This window comes from Macaca thibetana, chromosome 16 (assembly GCF_024542745.1).
Source record: "Macaca thibetana thibetana isolate TM-01 chromosome 16, ASM2454274v1, whole genome shotgun sequence".
Taxonomy (NCBI): Eukaryota; Metazoa; Chordata; class Mammalia; order Primates; family Cercopithecidae; genus Macaca; species Macaca thibetana.
In genome coordinates, this window is record NC_065593.1 from 25,276,247 (window position 1) to 25,303,621 (window position 27,375).

The following is a 27,375-nucleotide window of genomic DNA, read 5'->3' on the forward strand; positions in this document are numbered from 1 at the left end:
TTTTTATATAAATTACAGAATTACTTTGTCAGCTTCCAAGAAAAACTTGCCAGATTTTGATTGGTATTATACTAAATATGTAGATCAATTGGAGGAGAATGAACATCATTACAATGTTGACTCTTTCGGTTCATGTCATGATATTTCCCTCCACTTATTTCAGTCCTGTTAATATTTTAGTACTGCTCCACCTGTCTGCCCTCCAGGCTGGTGCTGGCCTCTGGGATGGACGAACTTTGGGTACACTTGGAGAAAGAACTCCAGATGTCACCTCCTACCCTCCATGGTTCTCTCCTTGACTGTGGCAAGGAGAGGTGGTGAAGGGAAGAGACCAAATAGGAATCAGAGGAAGGGAGGCTGCAGTAACCCACTGCACCTTGGTACAGGGTCCTGTGCTGGAGATGATTAAGTATGTAAGGAAAAAATCACAAGGCTGGTTACAGTCATGCTGGGTAGCAGACAATGGGATGTAAAGGAGAAAGAAGCCTGGACACTTTGGCAAGAGGAGAGCTTAGTATGTGTGGATTGGACAGGACTGGTCCTAAAACTCCCTTCATCACAAAAAAGCTGCATGCCCCTGGAGAAGATTCCCCTCATTGGGCCTCTTTCCTCACCGTGAAATGAGAGGACTTGGACCTGATGCTCTGGATGCTTCCTTCAGCTCTGCCACTAGAACACTGGTACTGATGGAGGATGATGGCAAGAAGCTAGATTGAGTGTAAGTGTCTTGCCCTTTGCCCTGTCCCTCCAGTTGTAGTCTTTGAACTCTAACCATCCATGCACTCTTCCTTTCCACAGAACAGGTCCCTGTTTCAGGCTAACTTCATCCTGCTGGATGGAATTCCAGCCAATGTGATCCAAAGAGGGAAGCAGTACCAGGCTGCAGCCCTCGTCATGGTGAAGATGGAGCCTTCTGGGAAGCTGCTACCCATGGTCATCCAGGTGAGGGCCCTGGACCTCCCTGCCAACTCTTTGCTCTGTTCATTTTAACCTCTGCTCCCAGGGACCCAGCCTCCTGGCTCTTGGCTCCCAAAGCTACCCCCACTGAGCGGGTCTACCTTGTGTTCAGTCACCCAGTGATTGCTTGCTGTCTTTTCCTGACCTTCCTCACCTGGAACTACCTTCTGAGAGTCATAACGGCATCTCTTTGTTCTCATCCTGAGGCTACTCAACCTCTTTGTGACCTTTGAATCTACTGAATATTCCCTCTTAAACATGTTTTCTCCTTTTGGTTTTTATGATTTTTTTTCACTCCTATTGTTCACACAGTGAGTGGACAGGAATTGTCAGTTCTCATACATCCAGCTTCTCCTTCTCATTCTACTGTCCTGACTCAGACCCTCATGACATTTCTCCGAAAGCACTGTTAACCTTACTTGGCTTCCTTCTACCATTCTCTCCTGCACTTAACCTATCATTGCATTCACAGGGCACCACAGATAGTGAGAGGCAGGTTGGAGGGGTCTTCATTCTTCCTACTACTTGGAAGGCAATAATCTTACATTAGCCATATGTTTCCCCCAGAACACCAGCATAGCGTCATCCATATGGGGGAGAGGTGAATAAATGCTTAATTCTTCCTCCTTCTGGCTCCCGCCTCCCAGCTTCAGCTCTCCCACCCCAATACTGTTCCTGCCCTCAGATCCTCTGCTTGCCTGGCTCCTGGCCAAATCCTGGATCTGAAACTCAGATTCCAACTGCACAAGCTCCGATACTATTTGCTGAACACTCATCTGGTAGCTGAAGTCATTGCTGTCGTCACCATAATGTGCCTCCCACGTTTGCACCCTGTCTTCAAGGTACAAGCTCTACCACTCTCCATGTCCCAAAGCAACAACCCAACAGCTGCCTAGTTTTTAAGAAATCTAAGGCACCTGGGACAACATGTAAACAGAGCTGCTTGAAATTTCACAAACATCCATATGATATTGCAGCAAAGAATCTTCATGGCAATTTGTAAATGGAGGCAAGAGGAGGAGACAGATAATTGAGCCAGGGCCTTCAGCCTTATGATTGTACTTTTAATGTCTAAATTAATTTAATGTAAACTAATTATAGACTCACAGGCAGTTGTTAGAAATATTAAAGAGATCCCAGGTATCCCATTAGGTCAAGTCACTTAGCATTTATCCAGTACATGTTGTAGGGTGGTTCTCTGAAATTCTCTAGCAATGGGTCTCGAGTAGAGTAGGCAAACAAAAATAATAAGCAAAAGTGTTGCGTCTGCACTGGGAGATTTATCATTTATCATGAAAGACAGGCAGTACATATGAGAAAAAACCAGAAAAGAGTATCTGTGACACGGTTTGGATGTCTGTCCCTCCCATTCTCTTGTTGAAGTGTAATCCCTAATGTTGGATGTGGGGCCTGGTGGAAGGTGTTTGGATCATGGCTTCATGCTGTCCTCCCAATAACGAGTGAGTTCTCACTCTGAGTTCACACAAGATCTGGTTGTTCGAGTATGGTGCCTCCCCTCTCTCTCTTGCTCCTGCTCTCCTGCTCCCTCTCTCCATGTGACATGCCTGCTGTACTCCCCCTTCACCCTCCACCATGACTGAAAGTTTCCTGAAGCCTCACTAGAAGCTAAGCAGATGCCAACATGCTTCCTATACAGCCTGCAGAACCAGGAGGCACTTAAACCTCTTTTCTTAGTAAATTATTCAGTCTCAGATAATCCCTCGTAGTGATGCAGAACAGACTAACACAATCTGGAAACAGAGTTTGAGATGAAGAGAAATAGCTGTAATCACTATAGTATCTATGGAGAATGTTCCACCACTAGTGGGGAGTCTTTAGGTAGAAGACCAAAGGGCAAGGCGAGCAGCCCAGCGGGTTTCTCATACCTGACCAAGGAGAGAGGTAGATAAAGACATTAGCATGGCAGTGACAGGTGGATGGAAGAGAAAAATCAAATACGTGGTGATGGGGGAAGAGTAGCTGCAGCATGCCTGTGTCCAAGATGGAATGGAGAACTTCTGTTGGAGATGGAAGCTCCTTATCACCTAGGAGCCTACAGGGGGCATGTTGTACTTCCCTAGGAATACTGACATTTTATACAACAGTGAGTCTAGTATCTATTGCCAGGCAGAAAGCAGCATAATAAAACTTGGGCTTGCTTAAACATGTTTTCAAAATCTTTATGACATTTTATATATAGAAAAAGGGAGCAAAATGATATAAGCTTATGAACCAGAGCAGTTGTCAGAAACAGTAAAGTCAGGAGAGGGAGGCAGTTTGGGGGACAAAGATGAGGTGTTCCGTTTTAGATGCATGGAGTTCGAAGAGTTGGCAAGAGATGCAAGTGAGCGCCTGGCAGGCAGGACAGCTGGATTGTGTTTCCGCTGCTGGTCACCACCTCCACCCCCAAATCTGGCTGTTACTAGTTGCGGTGCCTCTGGGTCTGAGAGAACATAGATAAGACAGGCAGTAATATGGAATCTTAGATTTGATTGCCTTCATGCTGTCTTTGCCTCACCATCCGATGCCCAGGTTGAATAGGTTAAGGCCACCCTCACAGCTCAGAATCCCTCTTCACTAGTTCAGCCCCCTGTACACCCGTCTCCCTCACATAACCATTTCCTCCCATGGCAGACAGCTGAGTTGTTGTCAAGACACAAAGGAGGGCTAAGCCTGCAAATATAAGTTACCTGTGCAGGCTGTGGACTCAGACTGTTGGAGTCCGAGTCCTCAGTCCTTAACAGGTATGTGTTTCAGGGTCCTCATCTCTGAATGGAGATAACAGAATTTACATTGTGAGGTTGTTAAGGGATTAAATGACAGGACAGACAGCGTGACTCAGGATGAGTTGGAGAGATGTGTGAGTTCTTCCTATTACTATGTAGCAATATGTTGTTATTGTTTATCCTTGGGTATGTTGTTGTTATTTTTTATTTATTTTTTTTACCTTCAGCCAACTCACTCCATGTTGTTTTTATTAGTTGCTTTCCTTGGGTATCTGCCCACCTCATCTGGACTTTGGGTTTTCTGTGACATTCACCATCTTTCCATGGAGTTTTCCAGGTTCAAGCCAATGTGAGCTGCTTTGATATCTTTGCCTCAAGAGTATTCTTTGGGCCGGTCCCGTGTGTCTGGCATTAAAGACCTTAGATAGATGCCAACAGCATAAACCCTGCATATGAACCAGTTGAAAATGAAGACAAAATAGTTCTTTTTTTGTATTTTTAGAGACAGGGTATTGCTCTGTCACCTAGGCTGGAGTGCAGTGGCACAATCACAGCTCACTGCAGCTTCAGTTTCCTGGGCTCAAGGGATCCTCCTGCCTCAGTCTCATGAGTAGCTTAGTCTATAGGCATACACCACTACACCTCTGTACCTGGCAATTAGGGACAGAGGCTTGCTGTGTTGCCTAGGCTGGTCTCGAACTTCTGGCCTCAAGTGATCCTCTGCCTTGGCCTCCCAAAGTACTGGGATTATAGGTGTGAGCCACCATGTTTGGCCCCAAATAGGTTAGGAATAAAAGAAATGAATGTGAGAATCAGGGACCCCTTTTTTAAGGGTCAAAGAAAAGCAGGAAAGAGGAAACCTAATAGTATCTAACTGGGGCCAGGGAAGATTTGGTGAGAATAGCTTGGCTTTGCTCCACGAATTCTGACTGAAGGCACCATACTCAACACCACTTCAATATAAACAATAAGAGTGGGATGATCAGAGATTGGAGGAACAGCTTTGAAAATAAGCAGAGGCTAGTTTAAGCTATAAGGGTGTGAATGATAGAGGAGGTATAAAAAAAATCAAAAGTTGAGGGGCTGATTCTTAAAGGGCACCTGTACTCAAGGTGGAAATAATAGAGGTAATGATGACAGCTGCTATTTGAGGACTTGTGTACCTGAGGCACTGTGCTAAAAATGCTCTCTCTACATCACAGACAAACATCACCACAGTGCCTGAAATAAGAGACCTGGTTATCACCTCCCACTGACAGATCAGGAGATCAACATTCAGAGAGTTTATTACATTGCCAATATCAAAGCTAGAGGTGAGCATGGACTCAAATCCAGGTCAGTCTGACTCCAGGGCACGACGCACAGGGAAGTCGGAGAGCACGAGCGAGCGGGAGCGTGAGTGTCAGGGCAGCAGGAGACCAGCCTGTCAAGGCAACAGCAGTGAGGAAAGCATCGAGAGGAGAAGACTCCGTGCTGTGTGACGGGCCCTACCAGGAAAGAGCCAAGCATGGTCTCCACCAACCACCCCTCCAATCTCCTCCTTGCCAGCTCCTGATCCCCCATATCTACTACATCATGGAAACCAACACCTGGACCTGACCCCAACGTATCTCAGAAGGTGGAGTATTTGCTAAGATAAGAAGGGAATGGGGCACGAGGCCACCTAATCATCCAACAATCTCTGTCCTGCCAGCTTCAAGATCTCCCAGACCAACCTGTGTGAACGTCCTGAACCTTAAGCCCCTGAGCCCTATCCCTTTTATAGCCATGACTTTAAATATGAAAACCCCATCTGTGAACCCCCTTTATATATGTCCTCATTCTCCAGCTGTGCCTCCGTCCCTCAAGACCTGTCATCTCTTGTGTCCCAGGCAGTGAGCACAGGTGGAGGGGGCCATGTGCAGTTGTTCCATCAGGCAGCGGCTCAGCTGACCTGCTGCTCCCTCTGTCGTCCTGATGACCTGGCTGCCCATGGCCTGCTGGGACTCCCATGTGCTCTCCATGACCATGATGCTTTAGGCCCTGGGAGATTATTGCCCGGTGGGTGAGGGGGAGCTGAGAAGTGGGGCATGGTGGGGAGGAGGGGAGCTCTGGCCTGAGGCCAGCATGGGGCAAAAAGCAAAGTGAAAATGAGAAGGTCCAGACAGGAGGAGCAGAGAACTCAATCATGGGGAGAGACGAGGAAGAGTGAGGACACAGTGGGTGGTTCTGAAAATGAGGAGACTGGGATGGGGCAGAGAGAGGAGGTGAGGGGAGCTGTCGGGGGAGACAGAGGTCTGGGACAAAACAGGATTTTGTGAGGAAGCATGGCAGCAACTGTGGGAATTCCTGGAACTAAGGACCCACATCTCCTTCCACGAGACACTAATGTGTTTAGAGGGTTGGGGATGTCCTGAAGGCATGTCTTGTGAGGTCTCTCCAGATACACTGAAAGCGTTGGGCAGATGTCACAGAAAGAGGAGGACAGGTCAGAAGCCGGGCCTCCTGCTCTCTGAGGCTCAGGTGCCTTCTCCCCTGGGCAGGTGTGTGGAGATCGTCCACCTCTTCTACCAAAGGGATGATATGGTGAGGGTGGATGCTGAGCTGCAGGCCTGGTATCAGGAGATCATGGAGGTGGGGCTGTGCCAGGACCAGGACTGAGGTAAGATCCGTCTCAGAGACTGGAGCTCCTAGGAGACTCTGCCAGGGACCCTTCCCAGTGCTGCCCTTCTGGGGACAGGACCCCAGCCTCTCATCACACCCCCCTCCCTCCACCCAGGAAAGCATCTGCATCCCATTCCCACCTCCCCAGACTCAGGATAGTTCTAGAGACCTGAGGACTGTCCTCCTCGGAGACCCTGGCCATCAACCCCTACCCCCACCCCACCCCAGTCACAGATGCCCCTGAGCTGCCATATCCTCGGGCCCAACAAGGCTGGAGCCACAGCCATGAGAGGGTCTGCCAGTCCCTGCTGGAGCTCATGTTCTCACTTCACGTTTGCTTTTTACCTAAGGATGCAAACAGGGAGATTTTCCCTTCCAAAGCCCAGAGTGACCCACCTTGGCTTTCCCTCCCTTCGCCTCCTGCCTGCTACTGTCCAGCACACATGAAGGGCCCAGGCCTGCTGCACCCCCACGGCAGTGCAGGGCGAGCTGTATATGCTTTGGCTTCAACCTGAACTCAATGCCCTGACGCTTGGGTCAGTTTCTTTGGGTCAGCCCCTTCCCTAGGATCTAGTTGCTACCTTTTGTCCATGCCCACTGCATTTTTATTGATGCAGAAGAACTAGCCTTTCTTGGGCCCTTCCCAGGTTTGTTTTCCTCTCTCTCGCACACATGGGCCAGCCGGGATTGTTTCAAGTCATCCTTCAGCTCCTCTCCCTTCATACTTCAGAGCAACACCTTGAGTCCCACCCTTTGCCTCTGTGGAAAAATGCAAACACCCACTGGCCAGGCCCTGGGGATACCCATATCAATAAACCCCCTGCCTTAAAGGGGAGTCTCGCCCTGGAGGACCTGGGGCTACACCACCCTACCTATCCCACCCCACCCTTTGGGTCCTTCAAGAACCAAACTTTCTCCAGATTTTTTTTTATTTTATTATTATTTTTTTTATTTCTGAGATAGAGTCTTGCTCTGTTGCCCAGGCTAGAGTGGCATGGCATGATCTTGGCTCACTGCAACCTCCACCACCCGGGTTCAAGCGATTCTTCTGCCTCAGCCTTCCGAGTAGCTGGGATTACAGGCATCCGCCTGTAATTTTTATATTTTTAGTAGAGATGGGGTTTCACCATCTTGGCCAGGCTGGTCTGGAACTCCTGACCTCGTGATCCACCCGCCTTGGCCTCCCAAGTGCTAGAAGTTACAGGCATGTGCCACCGTGCCCAGCCACTTTCTCGAGTTTTCTAGGTTCTTTCTTTTAGGCAACCCGTGCCCCAAAAGAACATTATTTCCCTCCTTGGCTCTCATCTCCCCATGAAATAGCCACATTAGAGAATGTACAATACATATTTACATATAAGCTTTAACCTCTCATTCCTCATTTCTCTTGTGCCATATTTAATACTCTTTTTACCTCACCATTCTCTCATCACCTGAGGAAAAAGCAATGTGATGAAATTTAACTTTCATTTTAAGTTCAGGGGTACACATGCAGGTTTGTTATATAGGTAAACTTTTGTCACAGGGGTTTGTTGTACGGATGATTTTGTCACCCAGGTATTAAGCCTAGCGCCCATTAGTTATTTTTCCTGATCCTCTCCCTCCTCCCACCCTCCGCCTTCCTGTAGGCCCCAGTGTCTGTTGTTCCCCTCTATGTGTCCATGTGTTCTTGTCATTTAGCTCCCACTTATAAGTATTTGGTTTTTTTGTTCCTGCATTAGTTTGCTAAGGATTGTGGCCTCCATCTCCATTCATGTTCCTGGAAAGGACGTGATCTTGTTCTTTTTTACGGCTGCATAGTAGTCCGTGGTGTATCTGTACCACATTTTCTTTATTCAGTCTACCATTGATATGCATTTAGGATGATTCCATGTCTTTGCTATTGTGAATAGAGCTGCAGTGAACATAGGCATGCATGTGTCTTTATGATGGAAAGATTTATATTCCTTTGGGTATATACCCAGCAATGGGGTTGCTGGGTCAAATGGTATTTCTTTTGTTAGGTCTTTGAGGAATTGCTGCACTGTCTTCCACAGTGGTTGAACTGATTTACACTCCCACCAACAGTGTATAAGCTTTCTTTTTTTCTCCACAACCTTGCCACCATCTGTTATTTTTTGACTTTTTAATAATAGCCATTCTGACTGGTGTGAGATGGTATCTCATTGTAGTTTCGATTTGCATTACTCTAATGATCATTGATGTTGAGCTTTTTTTCATATGATTGTTGGCTGCATGTTTTGTCTTATTTTGAAAAGTGTCTGTTCATGTCCTTTGCCCACTTTTTAATGGGGTTGCTTTTTACTTATAAATTTAAGTTCCTTGTAGATGCTAGGCATTAGATCTTTGTCAGATGCGTAGTTTGCAAAAATTTTCTCCCATTCTGTAGGTTGTCTGTTCACTCTATTAATAGTTTCTTTTGCCATGCAGAGGCTCTTTAGTTTAATTAGATCCTGTTTGTCAATTTTTACTTTTGTTGCAATTGCTTTGGTGTCTTCATCATGAAATCTTTGCCCATTCCTATGTCCAGAATGGTATTGCCTAGGTTATCTTCCAGGGTTGTTATAGTTTGGGATTTTACATTTAAGTCTTTAATTCGTCTTGAGTAAATTTTTGTATATGGTATAAGGAAGAGATCAGTTTCAATCTTCTGCCTATGGCTGGCAAGTTGTCCCAGCATCAGCCAAGTGGTTTTTTCATCCCTGCTATATTCAATCCAAATGTATTTAACCATGGAACAATTATTTTTATTTTACTGTAATATTTTACTAAACAAATACTGTCATTTAAAAGGAGTATTTAACAGAGCATGCATGTCAGACTTATTCGAGGAAATTTGAAAGCAAATACATATGTACGTCTCTCAGCTTCCATTGATAGGGGTAGAAGAAGGAAGTAAATGATATCAAAGACACTTAGAAAGTATCTGTGAAACCAGCAATTCCAATGAAATCTAGGTAACAGTAATGGCACAGTCCTGACACATGAATTACAAAATTGCATGGGATTTCAAATGGTAGCACTTAGGTGATGATCCTTTAAATGAAAAATTGCTACCCAATTTTACTATATTTTACTCAGATTTCTTTCCTTTGTGTCTATCATCTAAAATACAAACCAATATAAGCCACTACAATATACATATGATTAATAAGGTAGACCTTCCAGTCTATAATGGCAAGGATCAGTGTTTTGAATAGTAAAGAGCAAAGTGGCTAATATTTCTCACTTTTCACTTGAGGGGTCTTGGTTCATGCGGGTTCTACAGGACTTATCTTTCTCTACATTGTTCATTTTCAACTAGGAATGAGTGTTGTTTATTGAGATTTAAAATTTTTCTTTTAAGGACTAGGATAGTCCTCTTTTTGACTAAGTGACCTTGAGCAAGCTATTTAATCTCTGAGTTCTGGTTTCCTTATATCTAAAATGGATGTAATACATGCCCCCACCACACACATTCAGATTTTTGAGACCAAATAAATAATGAACGTGACATTGTTGAAGTGTGGGTAGTACAGTCGGCGTAAGATGATTGCTATCATATGCCCCACTCTACAAAAACTACCTCCCCAATAAGCATGTGGAATAGCAGAGCCCAGGCCCTGCCACATGATGGAAGTCATTAAATTCTCTGAGGCAAATCTCACACGTAAATTGAGTGGAATGGAATAGCTGATTTCCAGTTTCCTTACTGTCTTTGACATGAGTCTAGGACCTCTCTATTTCTCTACATTATAATCCAGATACCTAAAACCACTGCCTAAAACCTCCTGGGAATAGGAGGCATGCTTTTGTTTTTTTTTTTTTTAAATTTATTATACTTTATGTTATGTTCTAGGGTACATGTGCACAACGTGCAGGTTTGTTACGTAGGTATACATGTGCCATGTTGGTGTGCTACACCCATTAACTCATCATTTACATTAGGTATATCTCCTAATGCAATCCCTCCCCTTCCCTGCACCCCTTCCCTGTACCCACAGGAAGTGATGTTCCACTTCCTGTGTCCAAATGTTCTCATTGTTCAATTCCCATCTATGAGTGAGAACATGCGGTGTTTGGATTTCTGTTCTTGCGATAGTTTGCTGAGAATGATGGTTTCCAGCTGCATCTGTGTCCCTACAAAGGACATGAGCTCATCCTTTTTTATGGCTGCACAGTATCCTATGGTGTATATGTGCCACATTTTCTTAATCCAGTCTGTCATTGATGGACATTTGGGTTGGTTACAAGTCTTTGCTATTGTGAATAGTGCTTCAATAAACATATGTGTGCATGTGTCTTTACAGCAGCATGATTTATAATCCTTTGGGTATATACCCAGTAATGGGATGGCTGGGTCAAATGGTATTTCTAGTTCTAAATCCTTGAGGAATCGCCACACTGTCTTCCACAATAGTTGAACTAGTTTACAGTCCCACCAACAGTGTAAAAGTGTTCCTATTTCTCCACATCCTCTCCAGCACCTGTTGTTTCCTGACTTTTTAATGATTGCCATTCTAACTGGTGTGAGATGGTATCGCATTGTGGTTTTGATTTGCATTTCTCTGATGGTCAGTGATGATGAGCATTTTTTCATGTGTTTGTTGGCTGCATAAATGTCTTCTTTTGAGAAGTGTCTGTTCATATCCTTTGCCCACTTTTTGATGGGGTTGTTTTTTTCTTGTAAATTTGAGTTCTTTGTAGATTCTGGATATTAGCCCTTTGTCAGATGCATAGATTGCAAAAATTTTCTCCCATTCTGTAGGTTGCCTGTTCACTCTGTTGGTGGTTTTTTTTTTGCTGTGCAGAAGCTCTTTAGTTTAATTAGATCCCATTTGTCCATTTTGGCTTTTGTTGCCATTGCTTTTGGTATTTTAGACATGAAGTCCTGGCCCATGCCTATGGCCTGAATGGTATTGCCTAGGTTTTCTTCTAGGGTTTTTATGGTTTTAGGTCTAACATTAGTCTCTAATCCATCTTGAATTAATTTTTGTATAAGGTGTAAGGAAGGGTTCCAGTTTCAGCTTTCTACTTATGGCTAGCCAGTTTTCCCAACACCACTTATTAAATAGGGAATCCTTTTCCCATTTCTTGTTTTTGTCAGGTTTGTCAAAGATCAGATGGTTGTAGATGTGTGGTATTATTTCTGAGGGCTCTGTTCTGTTCCATTGGTCTATATCTCTGTTTTGGTACCAGTATCATGCTGTTTTGGTTACTGTAGCCTTGTAGTATAGTTTGAAGTCAGGTAGCGTGATGCTTCCAGCTTTGTTCTTTTGGCTTAGGATTGACTTGGAAATGCGGGCTCTTTTTTGGTTCCGTATGAACTTTAGTTTTCTCCAAGTCTGTGAAGAAAGTCATTGGTAGCTTAATGGGGATGGCATTAAATCTATAAATTACCATGGGCAGTATGGCCATTTTCACAATATTGATTCTTCCTGTCCATGAGCATGGAATGTTCTTCCATTTGTTTGTGTCCTCTTTTATTTCCTTGAGCAGTGGTTTGTAGTTCTCCTTGAAGAAGTCCTTCACATCCCTTGTAAGTTGGATTCCTAAGTATTTTATTCCCTTTGAAGCAATTGTGAATGGGAGTTCACTCATGATTTGGCTGTTTGTCTGTTATTAGTGTATAAGAATGCTTGTGATTTTTGCACATTGATTTTGTATCCTGAGACTTTGCTGAAGTTGCTTATCAGCTTAAGGAGATTTTGGGCTGAGACAAGACTGCTGAAGTTGCTTATCAGCTTAAGGAGATTTTGGGCTGAGACAATGGGGTTTTCTAAATGTACAATCATGTCATCTGCAAATAGGGACAATTTGACTTCCTCTTTTCCTAATTGAATACACTTTATTTATTTTTCTCCTGCCTGTTTGTCCTGGCCAGAACTTCCAACACTATGTTGAATAGGAGTGGTGAGAGAGAGCATCCCTGTCTTGTGCCAGTTTTCAAAGGGAATGCTTCCAGTTTTTGTCCATTCAGTATGATATTGGCTGTGGGTTTGTCATAAATAGCTCTTATTATTTTCAGATACGTTCTATCAATACCGAATTTATTGAGAATTTTTAGCATGAAGGGCTGTTGAATTTTGTCAAAGGCCTTTTCTGCATCTGTTGAGATAATCATGTGGTTTTTGTCTTTGGTTCTATTTATATGCTGGATTACATTTATTGATTTGTGTATATTGAACCAGCCTTGCATCCCAGGGATGAAGCCTACTTGATCATGGTGGATAAGCTTTTTGATGTGCCGCTGAATTGTTTGCCGGTATTTTATTGAGGATTTTTGCATAGATGTTCATCAGGGATATTGGTCTAAAATTCTCTTTTTTTTGTTGTGTCTCTGCCAGGCTTTAGTATCAGGATGATGTTGCCCTCAAAATGAGGTAGGGAGGATTCCCTCTTTTTCTATTGATTGTAGTAGTTTCAGGAGGAATGGTACCAGCTCCTCCTTGTACCTTTGGTAGAATTTGACTGTGGATTCATCTAGTCCTGGACTTTTTTTGGTTGGTAGGCTATTAATTATTGCCTCAATTTCAGAGCCTGTTATTGGTCTATTCAGGTATTCAACTTCTTCATGGTTTAGTCTTGGGAGAGTGTATGTGTCCAGGAATTTATCCAATTCTTCTAGGTTTTCTGGTTTATTTGCGTAGAGGTGTTTATAGTATTCTCTGATGGTAGTTTGTATTTCTGTGGGGTTGGTAGTGATATCCCCTTTATCATTTTTTATTGAATCTATTTGATTCTTCTCTCTTTTCTTCTTTATTAGTCTTGCTAGCGGTCTATCAATTTTGTTGATCTTTTCAAAAAACCAACTCCTGGATTCATTGATTTTTTGAAGGGTTTTTTTGTGTCTCTATCTCCTTCAGTTCTGCTCTGATCTTAGTTATTTCTTGCCTTCTGCTAGCTTTTGAATGTGTTTGCTCTTGCTTCTCTAGTTCTTTTAATTGTGATGTTAGGGTGTTAATTTTAGATATTTCCCACTTTCTCTTGTGGGCATTTAGTGCTATATAAATTTCCCTCTACACACTGCTTTAAATGTGTCCCAGAGATTCTGGTATGTTGTGTCTTTTTTCTCATTGGTTTCAAAGACCATCTTTATTTCTGCCTTCATTTTGTTATGTGCCCAGTAGTCATTCAGGAGCAAGTTCTTCAGTTTCCATGTATTTGTGCGGTTTTGATTCAGTTTCTTAATCCTGAGTTCTAGTTTGATTGCACTGTGGTCTGAGAGACAGTTTGTAATAATTTCTGTTCTTTTACATTTGCTGAGGAATGCTTTACTTCCAACTATGTGGTCAATTTTGTAATAAGTGAGATGTGGTGCTGAGAAGAATGTATATTCTGTTTTTTTGGAGTGGAGAGCTCTGTAGATGTCTGCTAGGTCTGCTTGGTGCAGAGCTGAGTTCAATTCCTGGATATCCTTGTTAACTTTCTGTCTCGTTGATCTATCTAATGTTGATATTGGGATGTTAAAGTCACCCATTATTATTGTGTGGGAGTCTAAGTCTCTTTTTAGGTCTCTAAGGACTTGCTTTATGAATCTGAGTGCTCCTGTATTGGGTGCATGTATATTTAGGATAGTTAACTCTTCTTGTTGAATTGATCCCTTTACCATTATGTAATGGCCTTCTTTGTCTCTTTTGATCTTTGTTGGTTTAAAGTCTGTTTTATCAGAGACTAGGATTGCAACCCCTGCCTTTTTTTGTTTTCCATTTGCTTGGTAGATCTTCCTCATTCTCTTTATTTTGAGCCTATGTGTGTCTGTGCACATGAGATGGGTCTCCTGAATACAGCACACTGATGGGTCTTGACTCTTTATCCAATTTGCCAGTCTGTGTCTTTTTTTTTTTTTTTTTTTTGAGAAGGAGTCTTGCTCTGTCGCCCAGTCTGGAGTGCAGTGGCGTGATCTCGGCTCACTGCAAGCTCCGCCTCCCAGGTTCATGCCATGCTCCTGGCTCAGCCTCCGGAATAGCTGGGACTACAGGTGCCCGCCACCACGCCCAGCTAATTTTTCGTATTTTTTTAGTAGAGACGGGGTTCACCATGTTAGCCAGGATGGTCTTGATCTCCTGACCTTGTGATCCGCCTGTCTCGGCCTCCCAAAGTGCTGGGATTACAGGCTTGAGCCACCGCGCCCCGCCAGTCTGTGTCTTTTAATTGGAGCATTTAGCCCATTTACATTTAAGGTTAATATTGTTATGTGTGAACTTGATCCTGTCATTATGATGTTAGCTGGTTATTTTGCTCGTTGGTGGATGCAGTTTCTTCCTAACATCAATGGTCTTACATTTTGGCATGTTTTGCAATGGCTAGTACCGGTTGTTCCTTTAGTGCTTCCTTCAGGAGCTCTTGCAGGGCAGGCCTGGTGGTGACAAAATCTCTCAGCATTTACTTGTCTGTAAAGGATTTTATTTGTCCTTCACTTATGAAACTTAGTTTGGCTGGATATGAAATTCTGGGTTGAAAATTCTTTTTTTTAAGAATGTTGAATATTGTCCCCCACTGTCTTCTGGCTTGTAGAGTTTCTGCCGAGAGATCTGCTGTTAGTCTGATGGGCTTCTCTTTGTGGGTAATCCGACCTTTCTGTCTGGCTGCCCTTAACATTTTTTTCCTTCATTTCAACTTTGGTGAATCTGACAATTATGTGTCTTGGAGTTTCTCTTCTCGAGGAGTATCTTTGTGGTGTTCTCTGTATTTCCTGAATTTGAATGTTGGCCTGCCTTGCTAGGTTGGGGAAGTTCTCCTGGATAATATCCTGAAGAGTGTTTTCCAAGTTGGTACCATTCTCCCCATCACTTTCAGGTACACCAATCAGACGCAGATTTGGTGTTTTCACATAATCCCATATTTCTTGGAGGCTTTGTTCGTTTCTTTTTACTCTTTTTTCTTTAAACTTCTCTTCTTGCTTCGTTTCATTCATTTGATCTTCAATCACTGATACCCTTTCTTCCAGTTGATTGAATCGGTTATTGAAGCTTGTGCGTTTGTCATGTAGTTCTCGTGCCATGGTTTTCAGCTCTATCAGGTCGTTTAAGGACTTCTCTACATTGGTTATTCTAGCTAGCCATTCGTCTAATCTTTTTTCAAGGTTTTTAGCTTCTTTGCAATGGGTTCGAACTTCCTGCTTTAGCTCGAAGCAGTTTGATCGTCTGAAGACTTCTTCTCTCAACTCGTCAAAATCATTCTCCATCCAGCTTTGTTCCTTTGCTGGTGAAAAGCTGCGTTCCTTTGGAGGGGGAGAGGTGCTCTGATTTTTAGAATTTTCAGCTTTTCTGCTCTGTTTTTTCCCCATCTTTGTGGTTTTATCTATCTTTGGTCTTTGATGATGGTGACGTACAGATGGGTTTTTGGTGTGGATGTCCTTTCTGTTTGTTAGTTTTCCTTCTAACAGTCAGGACCTTCAGCTGCAGGTCTGTTGGAGTTTGCTGGAGGTCCACTCCAGACCCTGTTTGCCTGGGTATCAGCAGTAGAGGCTGCAGAAGAGTGAATATTGCTGAGCAGCAAATGTTGCTGCCTGATCGGTCCTCTGGAAGCTTCGTCTTAGAGGGGTACCCGGCCGCGTGAGGTGTGAGGTGTCAGTCTGCCCCTAGTGAGGGTGTCTCCCAGTTAGGCTATTCCGGGGTCAGGGACCCACTTGAGCAGACAGTCTGTCCGTTCTTAGATCTCAAACTCCGTGCTGGGAGAACCACTCCTCTCTTCAAAGCTGTCAGACAGGGACATTTAAATCTGCAGAGGTTTCTGCTGCCTTTTGTTTGGCTATGCCCTGCCCCCAGAGGTGGAGTCTACAGAGGCAGGCAGGCCTCCTTGAGCTGTGGTGGGCTCCACCCAGTTCTAGCTTTGCAGCCACTTTGTTTACCTACTCAAGCCTCAGCAATGGCAGGCGCCCCTCCCCCAACCTCGCTACCACCTTGCAGTTAGATTTCACACTGCTGTGCTAGCAATGAGGGAGGCTCCGTGGGTGTGGGACCTTCTGAGCCAGGCGCAGTATATAATCTCTTGGTGTGCCATTTGCTAAGACCCTTGGTAAAGCGCAGTATTAGGGTAGGAGTGACCCAATTTTCCAGGTGTTGTGTGTCATGGTTTCCCTTGTCTAGGAAAGGGAATTCCCTTCCCCCTTGTGCTTCCCAAGTGAGGCAGTGCCTCACCCTGCTTCATCTCTCGCTCAGTGGGCTGCACCCACTGTCGTGCACCCACTGTCTGACACGCGCCAGTGAGATGAACCCGGTACCTCAGTTGAAAAGGCAGAAATCACCCGCGTTCTGTGTCACTCATGCTGGTAGCTGGAGGCTGGAGCTGTTCCTATTCGGCCATCTTGGAACCGCCCTCACTTATGTGTTCTTAATTACTTTGGGTGTCAGAGAGAGATTTCACTGAAATAAAACAAACTTACAGAAAACTTGTGTAAATCTAAGTGTACAACTTGATATATTTTTCCTAAGGTTACAAACCTATGTGATTAGCACTCATATCGAGCAACACAGTATTACCAGCTTTCCAGGAAGCTCCTTGTATTTTCTCCTAGTCTTTTGGATCCAACGGTAACCACTGTCCTGATTTCTAACAGTGTAGGTTACTTTTTAATTTCACATAAATGCAAATAAAAGCACTTACCTGTGCCTGATTTCATTTTCTAAGCAGTATGTTTAAGATTTACCTACATTGTTGCAGACAGTTCTTCATTTTCATTTTGTAAAGTATCCCATTATGTAAATATGGCACAATTTATTTTTTTTTCTGCTATTGATGGACATTTAGGTTGTTTCCAGTTGGAGGCTAACAACGTCAGTGCAGCTATGAACACTGCTGTATGTGCATTTCTGTTGGGTATATACTTAGAAGTGGAATTGGTAGATCATAGGTTATGTGCATATACACTGTTAGTAGTTACTGACAAGTTTCAGTAGTTCCAGCAATTTCCACTTTTTCCAGAAGAGTATGAGTTACAGTTGCTTCACAAATACTTGGCATTTTCTTTTCTGTTCTTGTTTTTTGTTTTGTTTTGTTTTGTTTTTTGAGGCGGAGACTCACCCTGTCACCCAGGCTAGAGTGCGGTGGCATGAACTCAGCTCACTGCAACCTCCACCTTCCAGGTTCAACCAATTCTCCTCCCTCAGCCTCCTGAGTAGCTGGGATAACAGGTGCCCGCCACCATGCCTGGCTAATTGTTTTGTATTTTTAGTAGAGATGGGGTTTCACCACGTTGGCCAGGCTGGTTTTGAACTCCTGACCTCAAGTGATCCACCCATCTCAGCCTCCCAAAGTGCTAGGATTAAAGGCGTAAGCCACTGCGCCCAACCATACTTGGCATTTTCTGTCTTTTTCATTTTAGCTGTTGTGGTGAATATGCTGCATTATCATGTTGTGAGTTGAACTCGCATTCTCTCTATGATCTGAGCACCTTTTCCTAGGCTGAGTAGCCACATGGACGTTTTCTTTTGTGCGGACCCTTTTAAAATCATTTTGCCCATTTTCCTTTTGTCTCCTATTATTCCCTCATTTTAAACTATTTTTTAACAGGGAACATTTGACCACGACACAGCCTCTCAGATTTCCTCATCCTTCAAAATCTACCATAATAATCATAGCTATAATGTACTAAGGGGCTTTATATCATCATCTGATGTATAAGGTAATTAATATTATCCCCACTTTCAGAGGCAAATGTTGAGGCTCACAAAGAGTGAGCAACAGGTCCAAGAGGATGCAGCTGGGCAGCAGCAGGGCCAGGACTGTACCCAGAGCTGATGCCACAGCCTGTGCTCCAACCACAGCACTCCCTGCTTTGCAGATGATTGTCATTGAGGCTTGCTCCCTTAATGAAATTACCAGCGATCCTCTCTGACTGTTCATACCTCCTTTTGCTGCTTTATTTCTATTCTTATCCCTAACATACTATGTGTAATTTTAATTTTTAATGATTCTATGTATGCTCTTTCTTCTCTATTAGAATCTAAATTCTGAGAGGGCAGGAAGTTTTGTTACTTTTATATACCAACATATTCCCAATGCCTGGAGAGTGCCTGGTACATAGCAGTTGTATACTTTTTGAATGCATGAATAAACACACGTTAATTCTTTTTTTTTTTCTCGCTCTGTCGCCCAGGCTGGAGTGCAGTGGCGCGATGTCGACTCACTGCAAGCTCTGCCTCCCAGGTTCACGCCATTCTCCTGTCTCAGCCTCCCGAGTAGCTGGGACTGCAGGTGCCCACCACCACGCCCAATTAATTTTTTGTATTTTTGTTTTTAGTAGAGACGGTGTTCACCATGTTGGCCAGGATGGTGTCTATCTCCTGACCTCGTGATCTGCCTGCCTCAGCCTCCCAAAGTGCTGGGATTACAGGCATGAGCTACCGTACCCGGCCTAAACACTCATTAATTCTAAGGCTTGGATGTCCCAGGACATGAGGATTTATTTTCATATCCCTTCTGGGGCTGTGGACTGTAAAGTTGGCTCATTTGTCTCCTAGGTTTCCCTGCCTCCTTCCAGTCTCGGGCTCAGCTCTGCCATTTCCTCGCCGTGTGCATCTTCATGTGCACTGCCCAGCATGCAGCCATCAACGAGGGCCAGGTGTGGATAAACAAAAGCCTGCATCCGTCAGGGCAGGTGTCTGGACTGGGGGTTCTGGAAGAGACAGCTGGAGACTAGTGTCCACACATCAAGGTTCAGGGTGAATTCAGGTTCCTCTTGTAGCTTGACTGGTATGCCTTGATCCCTAATGGCCCATGCTCAGTGAGGATGCCCTCACCCACCACCAAGGAAGATGTGACAAGGCCCACAGTGATGAGGTCACTCCCTGATGTCTGGCAGTCCTATGTTCAAATGGGCATCATGTGGCTTCTGAGCTGGCGGCAGGTGGACGTGGTGAAAGGGGACCTCTGAGACTACAAAGGAGATGTCAGGGTGCAGGGCTGGATTCTGGGTCCCTGTGTCTTGGAACTAGGAGCTCATTCATCCTCTTTCTGCCCCAGGTACCCCCTTGAGCATCAGAAAGAAGAATATGTCTTAGGCCCTGAGCCCAAAGCTGTGCTGAGACAATTTCAAACAGATCTGGACAACCTGGAAAGGGAAATCGTGGCCCGAAATGAGAAGCTAGACCTTCCCTATGACTATCTGAAGCCTGGCTGCATAGAGAACAATATCACTCTCTGAGCTCAATTATGCTGGTCCTCGAAGACCTTAGGCCATCATTACTATGAACATTTTCCTCCTGAGTCTTGCCTTTTTTTGGATCTCAGTTGCTGTGTTTTTCTTTTTGCCTCTGAGTTTTCTACCTGAGTATCTCATTAGCCTGAGGCACTGTCCTTACCTTTAGGGACCCTATGAGAATGATCTGTACACTGCAGTCACATTCCTTAGAGAAATCACCCATGTACTCCTGTCGCTTTCCCTTGGCCCTGGAAATTTACCTTCTCCATTCATCGTAGAATGTTTAGGAGTCATTATGTAGCATGTTGTAGAGGTGCAATTTCATTTCTTTCCATCTGGATAATCAGTTATGCCAGCACAGTTTATGGAAAAACTCATTCTTTCCCACTAATCTACAATGTTGATGTTAATCAAATTCCTGTATACAAATGTTACTATTGGAACTGTCCCTTCTACTCCATTCATTAATTTATACCTAACACAGCCTACTATTTGATAAGACGTACTCATCCAATTTGTTCTTTTCAGGTGCTTTGGCTTTTCTTCAACATATAAATATTACAGTTATTGTGTTAAGTTTCAGAAATAACACATGATTTTTATTGGAATCACATTGTATGTATAGACATTTTAATACAACATTTTTGCATTACAAAAATGTCTACTTCAGCCAAGTTTGCATTTTTGAGCTATATCCAAGTGGGTCCTTTTCTGCATTGTGATTCCATTTGTTTTTTGTTTGTTTGTTTATTTGTTTGCCTGTATTGCATCTGGGTTCCTGGGTAAGATTGGCCTATGAAGGGTTATAGACTTGCAGAGAGGCAATATTAGGAACTCTGCTAAAATGAGTCATTAAAATAATAAGAAAGAACAAAATACAGAATTCTGTCGCTAGAGACTCAAATGCATTTGCCGAAATCATGTACAGTTGGGGGTCCACATCCCTGGATTCAACCTATCGTGGATGGAGAATATTTTTTAAAATAATGGTTGCATTTGTACTGAACATGTAAGACCATTTTTTCTTGTCATTGGTCCCTAACAATGCAGTTTAACAATTCCTGGCATGCCTTGTTATATTGTGCTGTGATCTCTTGTGCTTTCCAAATATTAAAAACACAATTTGCAAATTGATAGTGTAGCAACCCTGCCTCGAGCAAGTTCATCGATGCCATTTTTCCAACAGCATGTGCTGCGTGCCTCTGAGTCACATTTTGGATCTTCTCACGATATTTCAGGCATTTTCATTGTTGTTCTATCTGTTATGGTGATCTGTGATTGATTGATGACCTTTGATGTTACAGTTGTCTCTGCTTTGGAGCTCCATGAACTGTGCCCATCTAAGATAGCAAACTTCATTGATAAATGTTGTGTCTGATTGCCCCTCCAACCAGCCATTCCCCCATCTCTCCCATTTTCCTTGGCCCTCCCTCTTCCCTGAGACACAACAATATTGAAATCTGGTCACTTAACAACCTGCAATGGCCACTCAGTGTTCAAATGAAAGAAAGAGTTGCACATACCTCACTTTAAATCAAAAACTAGAAATGACTAAGGATAGTGAGGAAGGCATGTCTATAGCCGAGATAGGCCAAAAGTTGGGCCCCTTGTACCAGGTCACTAAGTTGTGAATGTGAAGGGAAAGCTCTTGAAGGAAATTACAAATGCCACCCTGGTGAACCCATAAATGACAAGAAAGTGAAACCACCTTATTGCTAATACTGGAGGACGTTTGAGTGGTCTAGATAGAAGATTAACCAATCTACAACATTTCCTTAAGCCAAAGCCTAATCCAGAGAAAGACCCTACCTCTATTCAATTCTATGAAGACGGAGAGAGGTGAGGAAGCTTCAGAAGAAAAGTCTAAAGCTAGCAGATTTTGGTTCATGGGGTTTAAGGAAAGAAGCTGTCTCCATAACATAAAAGTGCAAGGAGAAGCAGCAAGTGCTGATGCAGAAGCTGCAGCAACTTATCCAGAAGATCTAGCTAGGATCACTGATGAAGGTGGCACTACACTAAGCAACAGATTTTTATGTAAACCAAACAGCCTTCTACTGGGAGAAGCTGCCGTCTAGGATTCCCACAGCTGGATAGGAGAAGTCAAGCCCTGGCTTCAGAACTTCAAAGGACAAGCTGACCCTCGTTTCAGGAGTGCACGCAGCTGGTGACTAGAATTGGAATCCAGTGTTCACTTACCATTCTAAAACTACCGGGGCCCTTAGGAATGAAGCTGAATCTACTCTGTCTGTGCTGTTTGCAACAACAAAGCCTGGAATGACAGCATTTCTGTTAACAGCATGGTTTGCAGAATAGTTTAAGCTCACTGTTGGGACCCACTGCTTGGGAGATGTAGTTATACCTTTCAAAATATTCCTGCTCATTGATAATCCACCTGGTTACCGAAGAACTCTGATAAAGGTACACAAGGAAGCTGATATTGCCATAGATAGTGGTTTCTCTGATGGACCTGAGCAAAGTAAATTGAAATCTTCTGGAAAGAAGCAGTATTCTAGATGGCATTCATGACGTTCAGGATTCATAGGAAGAGGTCAAAATGTCAACATTAACAGTAGTTTGGAAGAAGTTGATTCCAATTCTCATGGATGACGAAGGATTCAAGACATCAGTGGAAGAAGTAACTGCAAATGTGGTGGAAATAGCAAGAGAACTAGAATTAGATGTGGAGCCTGAAGATGTGACTGTATTGCTGCAATCTCATGAGAAAACTGGAACTGATGAGGAGTTGCCTCTTACAGATGAGCAAAGAAAGTGGTTTCTTGAGATAGAAACTAGTTGTGGTGAAGATGCTGTGAACACTGTCCACATGATAACCATAGACTTAGAATATTACATGAACTTAGTTGATAAAGCAGTGGCAGAGTTTGGGAGGATTGACTCCACTTTTGAAAGGTGTTCTACTGTAGGAAAAATGCTATCAAATAGCGTCACATGCTACAGGGAAATCTTTCATCAAAGGAAGAGTCAATGGATGCAGCAGACTTCATTGTTGTTTTATTTTAAGAAATTGCCACAGCACACACCCACCTTCAGCAGTCATCATTCTGACCTGTCAACAGCCATAAACATTGAGGCAAGACCCTCTGCCAACAAAAAGATTACAACTCGCTGAAAAATTTTTTAGCGTTTTTAGCAATATTGTTTTAAATTTCGGCTTTTATTTTAGATAGAGGGGGGTACAGGTGTAGGATTGTTACATGAGTATATTGGATCTAGGTAGTGAGCCTAGTACCCAGTAGATTTTCATCCCGTAGCCTCCCCCTTCCAGTAGTCTGCAGTGTCCAATTTTCCCATGTTTTTGACCACATGGGCTCAGTGTTTAGCTCTCACTCTCCCACTTGAGAACATGTGGTATTTAGTATTATGTTCTTGTCTTAATTCATGTAGGATTATGGCCTCCCGCTGCATCCATGTTGCTGAGAAGGACATGACTTCATTATTTTCTGTGGTGATGTAGTATTCCACAGCGTATATGTACCACATTTTTCTCATCTACTGAATCATTGATGGACACCTAGGTTGGTTCCATGTCTTCCCTATAGAGAATAGTGTGGCGATGAATGTATGAGTGCATGCATCTTTTTGGTATAATGATCTATATTCCTTTGGTTATATACCCAGTAATAGTACTTCTGGGTGAAATGTTAGCTCTGTTCTTTGAGAAAGCTCCAAACTGCTTTCCACAGTGGCTGAACTAATTTACATTCCCACCAGCAGTGTGTAAGCATTGCCTTTGCTCCATGGTTTCACCAGTGCCTGTTGTTTTTTGGCTTTTTAATAGCAGCCATTCTGTCTAGTGTGAGATGGTATCTCATGTGGTTTTGATTTGCATTTGTCTAATGATTAGTGATGATGAGCATTTTTTCATATGCTTGTTGTCCACTTGTATGTCTTCTTTAGAGAAGTGTCTTTTCATGTCTTTTGCCCATTTTGTAGTGGGGTTATTTGGAGTTTTTTTTTTTTTTTTGCCTTTGGATTTGTTTAAGTTTTTTATAGATTTGGATATTAGACCTTTGTTGGGTGCCTAGCTTGTGAATATTTTCTACTGTGGTGTAGGCTGTCTGTTTACTCTGTTGATGGTTTCTTTTGCTATGCAGACACTCTTTATTATAGATATAAAGTGTATAAAATTTATAATCAATAAATACACATTTACTGATTCAATAAGTCAATCACATTTATTGATTTACAACATAATTTACTTAGGTCCCACTTGTCACTTTTTATTTTTGTTGCAGTTGCTTTTGGAGACTTAGCCAAAAATTCTTTGGCAAGGCTGATGTAGAGAAGGATATTTCCTAGGTTTTCTTCTAGGATTTTTATAGTTTGAGGTCTTATATTTAAATCCATGGTAGGAGAGCACCTCCCTGTCCCTTTGAAGTGAACCATGTTACCTGCTGTTAGCAGTGAAGTGGAGCAGAAGTCACAGGTGCCATTTCTGGGCAGAAGCTTTGAAGGGACCGTGGCGAACCACCCCATCGTTTCTTCTGCCTCAGCAGTTTTGGAGGCACAGAAGTCGGGTGTTACGGGCTGAATTGTGTCCCCCACCCCCAAACTGATATGTTGAAGTCCTAACCCCAAGTGCCTCAGAATAGGATTGTGTTTGGAGATGGGGCCTTTAAAGGTGTAATTAAGGGGAAATGAGGTCATATGGGTGAGCCCTCATCCAATCTGTCTGGTGTCCTTATAAAGAGAGGAGATGAGGACCCAGACGCCGACCGAAGACTGCATGGAGGCACAGACAGGAGGGTGGCCACTTACAAGCCAAGGAGCCAGGCCTTAGAAGAAGCCAATTCTGCTGATACCTTCGTCTTGGACTTCTGGGATCCGGAACTGTGAGAAAGAATATTTCTGTTATTTGAGACCTCCATCTGTGGTATATTGTTACGGTAGCCCTAGCAAACTCGTAGAGATTTTTGATACCAGGAAGTGGAATGCTGCTCTAAAAAATATGCAAAAATGTGGAAGTGGATAATGAGTAGAGGCTGGAAGAGTTTGGAGGTACATGCTGCAAAGGCCTAGATGGTCTTCTTTGTGTGTTTAATTTTTTGGTCAAAAATATTTTAATTGTTTTTCAAAGAGTTCTGGGAAAATAATTACCTAAGGAAAGGAAATAGCATCGCTTATAGGTGGGTTTGAATACCAGCCCTATAGCTTTGCTGAGAAATGGAGAAATTCTTCTTGGTGGGAGTCCTGAATTGCATTAAATGGAGGGATAGGGTTAAGGTGTTTATTTTGTGTTTTTTGCTTTCAGCTTTTGGTGGTTTTGGTGGTGGTTGTCCCAAGTGAGTCCAAAACCCAACAGGGAAAAGAACATTTAATCTTAAAACTTGAGAACCTTCCTTGACTCCATGGCCCATGTTCCAGATATACTAGGATGTGGTTGGGCGGCCCAGGGCTTCAGGTGGCCCTTCCTCCATGGCTTTGCTGGGTGCAGCCCAGGCAGCAGCTCTTACATGTTGGAGTTTGATGCCTGAGGCTCTCCCAGGGTGGCCTTGCACACTGCTGGCTCTACCATCCTGGAATCTTGGGGCTAGCCTCCTCCCCACGGCTCTGCTGGGCATTGCCCTAGTGGGGACATTCTGTGGTGTCCCTCCCCTGTGGCAGTTCTCTGCCTGACCCCAAGGCTTTCTGGGACATACTTTGAAATGTAGGTGGAGGCAGCCATGTCCCACAGCTATTGCACTCTGCGCACCTGCAGAATGAGCACCATGTGGATGCTGCTGAAGAGTTTTCTGTCTGTACCCTCTGGAGGGGTGACATCATGTTCCCCACTCCACCAGGGCCCATTGAGCAACAGTTGGAGCAGCCAAGGAAAGCACCACAGCACAATGTGGGAACCAGTGGCTTCAGGGAGTGCTGGGCAGCAAGTCCCAAGTTCCCCAGGGCCCACCTTGGAAACCGTACTCCCGTCAGTGCCCTGGCACCATGGACCTGTGATGAGAGTGCAGCCTGAGTGATCTACAAAATACCTTCAGGGTCGCTCTTCCATTGTCCTTGTGAGGAGCCCAGCCCTGATCTACACAGGCCTCCTGACCCACATCCACGTGTTCTCTCCCAAACACACTTTCTTATCTGTTCAATATGGACAGACTGAGAAGGCTAAAAATTTCCCGAATCTTGTAAGTTCTGCTTCTCTTTTGATTATAAGTTCTGTCTCTAAATCATTCCTCTTTTCTTTCATTTTCCTATAAACCTTCAAAAGAATCAAACTGCTCCTTCAATACTTTGTTTGCTTAGATATTTCTTCTGACAAATTTCAGTTTCATCACTCACAAGTTTTGCCTGCCACTAAACACTAGTGCTTTGCCACTTTATGGCAAGCATCACTCACCTTTCCTCCAGTTTCCATTTACCTCTTCTTTATTTCCATCTGAGTCTGAGACTTCATCAGAATGACCTTTCCTTTCCATATTCTTTTCTTTTTTTTTTGAGACTTGGTCTTGCTATCTTGGCCAGGTTGGTCTTGAACTCTTGGCCTCAAGCAGTCCTCCCGCCTCGGCCTCCCAAAGTGCTAAGATTTCAGGTGTGAGTCACCATGCCCGACCCCCTCCATATGCTCCAACATTCTGTCCAGCCCTTCTCTTCTGAGCCCTCAATGTAATCACCCTTAATGAAGAGTCATAAGGAGAAGACGGCCACCAACATGCTAGGAGATGGGCCTGGAACAGAGCCTTCCTGCACAGCCTCAGAGGGACCCACCCTGCTGACACCTTGATCTTGGACTCATGGCCTCCAGGACTGTGAGACAGTAACATTCTGTTGTTGAGGGTACCCAGTCTGTGGTCCTGTGAAACAGCCCTAGGAAACTAACGCAGCCTGTTAGCCCACAGATGGTGGAGAGATGGAGTGTGCAATGGAGCTCCAGGCTGACTGTCTCCAGCTCCCAAAGTGCACTACGGGACCCTTGGGTGGGTGTAGGTATGGGGTGTAGGTATGCAAGATAATTTGGGTGGTGCAGGGTGAATAATGTCAACTTACATAATGGATTTATCTTACTGGATAAATCAGGGGTTCCCTCCTGTTTGGAACCAGGCTGCACAGCAGGAGGTGAGCAGCCAGCCAGTGAGCAAAGCTTCATCTGTAGAAACAGCTGCTCCCCATCCCTCACATTGAGCTCCATTACGGCATGAGCTCTGCCTCGTATGAGATGAGCGGTGCCGTTAGATTCTCGTAGGAGCATGAACCCTACTGTGAACTGCACATGCCAGGGATCTAGACTGCATGCTCCTTATGAGAACCTCATGCCTGATGATCTGTGACTGTCTCCCATCACCCCCAGATGGGACCATGTAGTTACAGGAAAACAAGCTCAGGGCTTCCAGTGATTCTATATTATGGTGAGTTGTGTAATTGTTTCGTTATATGTTACAGTGAAATAGTAATAGAAATAAAGCACACAATAAATGTAATGGGCTTGAATCGTCTCCGCATCATCCTTTCGCCTTCTCCCTGGTTCGTGGAAAAGTTGTCTTCCATGAAACTGGTCTCTGGGACCAGAAAGGTTGGGGACCACTGGTGTAAATGCTTCTAAGAATAGTTAAGCAACTTAAGGTTTACATGCTGCTAAAAATATGGGTTTCAATGCTAAGAAAAATGGATTCACATGAAAACATTATCTTGCTGTGGTCCAGGGAATCTAAACCATTCTAACAGAGAGACGTGCAGCTTGGAGCTGGAGCTGCGCTCCCACATCTGGTCCACCTCATATCCCTGCACCACACACACATGCACATATGCATACAGACATGTACACATGCATACACACATACACATGCACACACATACACATAAATGTATACACGTGCATATACCTGCACACATACACTCACAGACACACACACTCACTGTGCTTCATGTCCTCACTAAGGTGGCATGGGAGGGAATGCGTGTTTTTAAGGGGAATGAAGA

At 43.8% G+C, this 27,375-nt stretch overlaps 1 long non-coding RNA gene across 1 annotated transcript; it reads left to right on the forward strand.

Moving 5' to 3' along the window:
• LOC126939014 (uncharacterized) lies at positions 1-26,576 on the forward strand. Its single transcript, XR_007720279.1, has 3 exons — positions 1-5,723; positions 6,206-6,324; positions 24,157-26,576. It is a non-coding gene; the product is annotated as an uncharacterized LOC126939014 (long non-coding RNA).
• Positions 26,577-27,375: the final 799 nt, after the last annotated feature.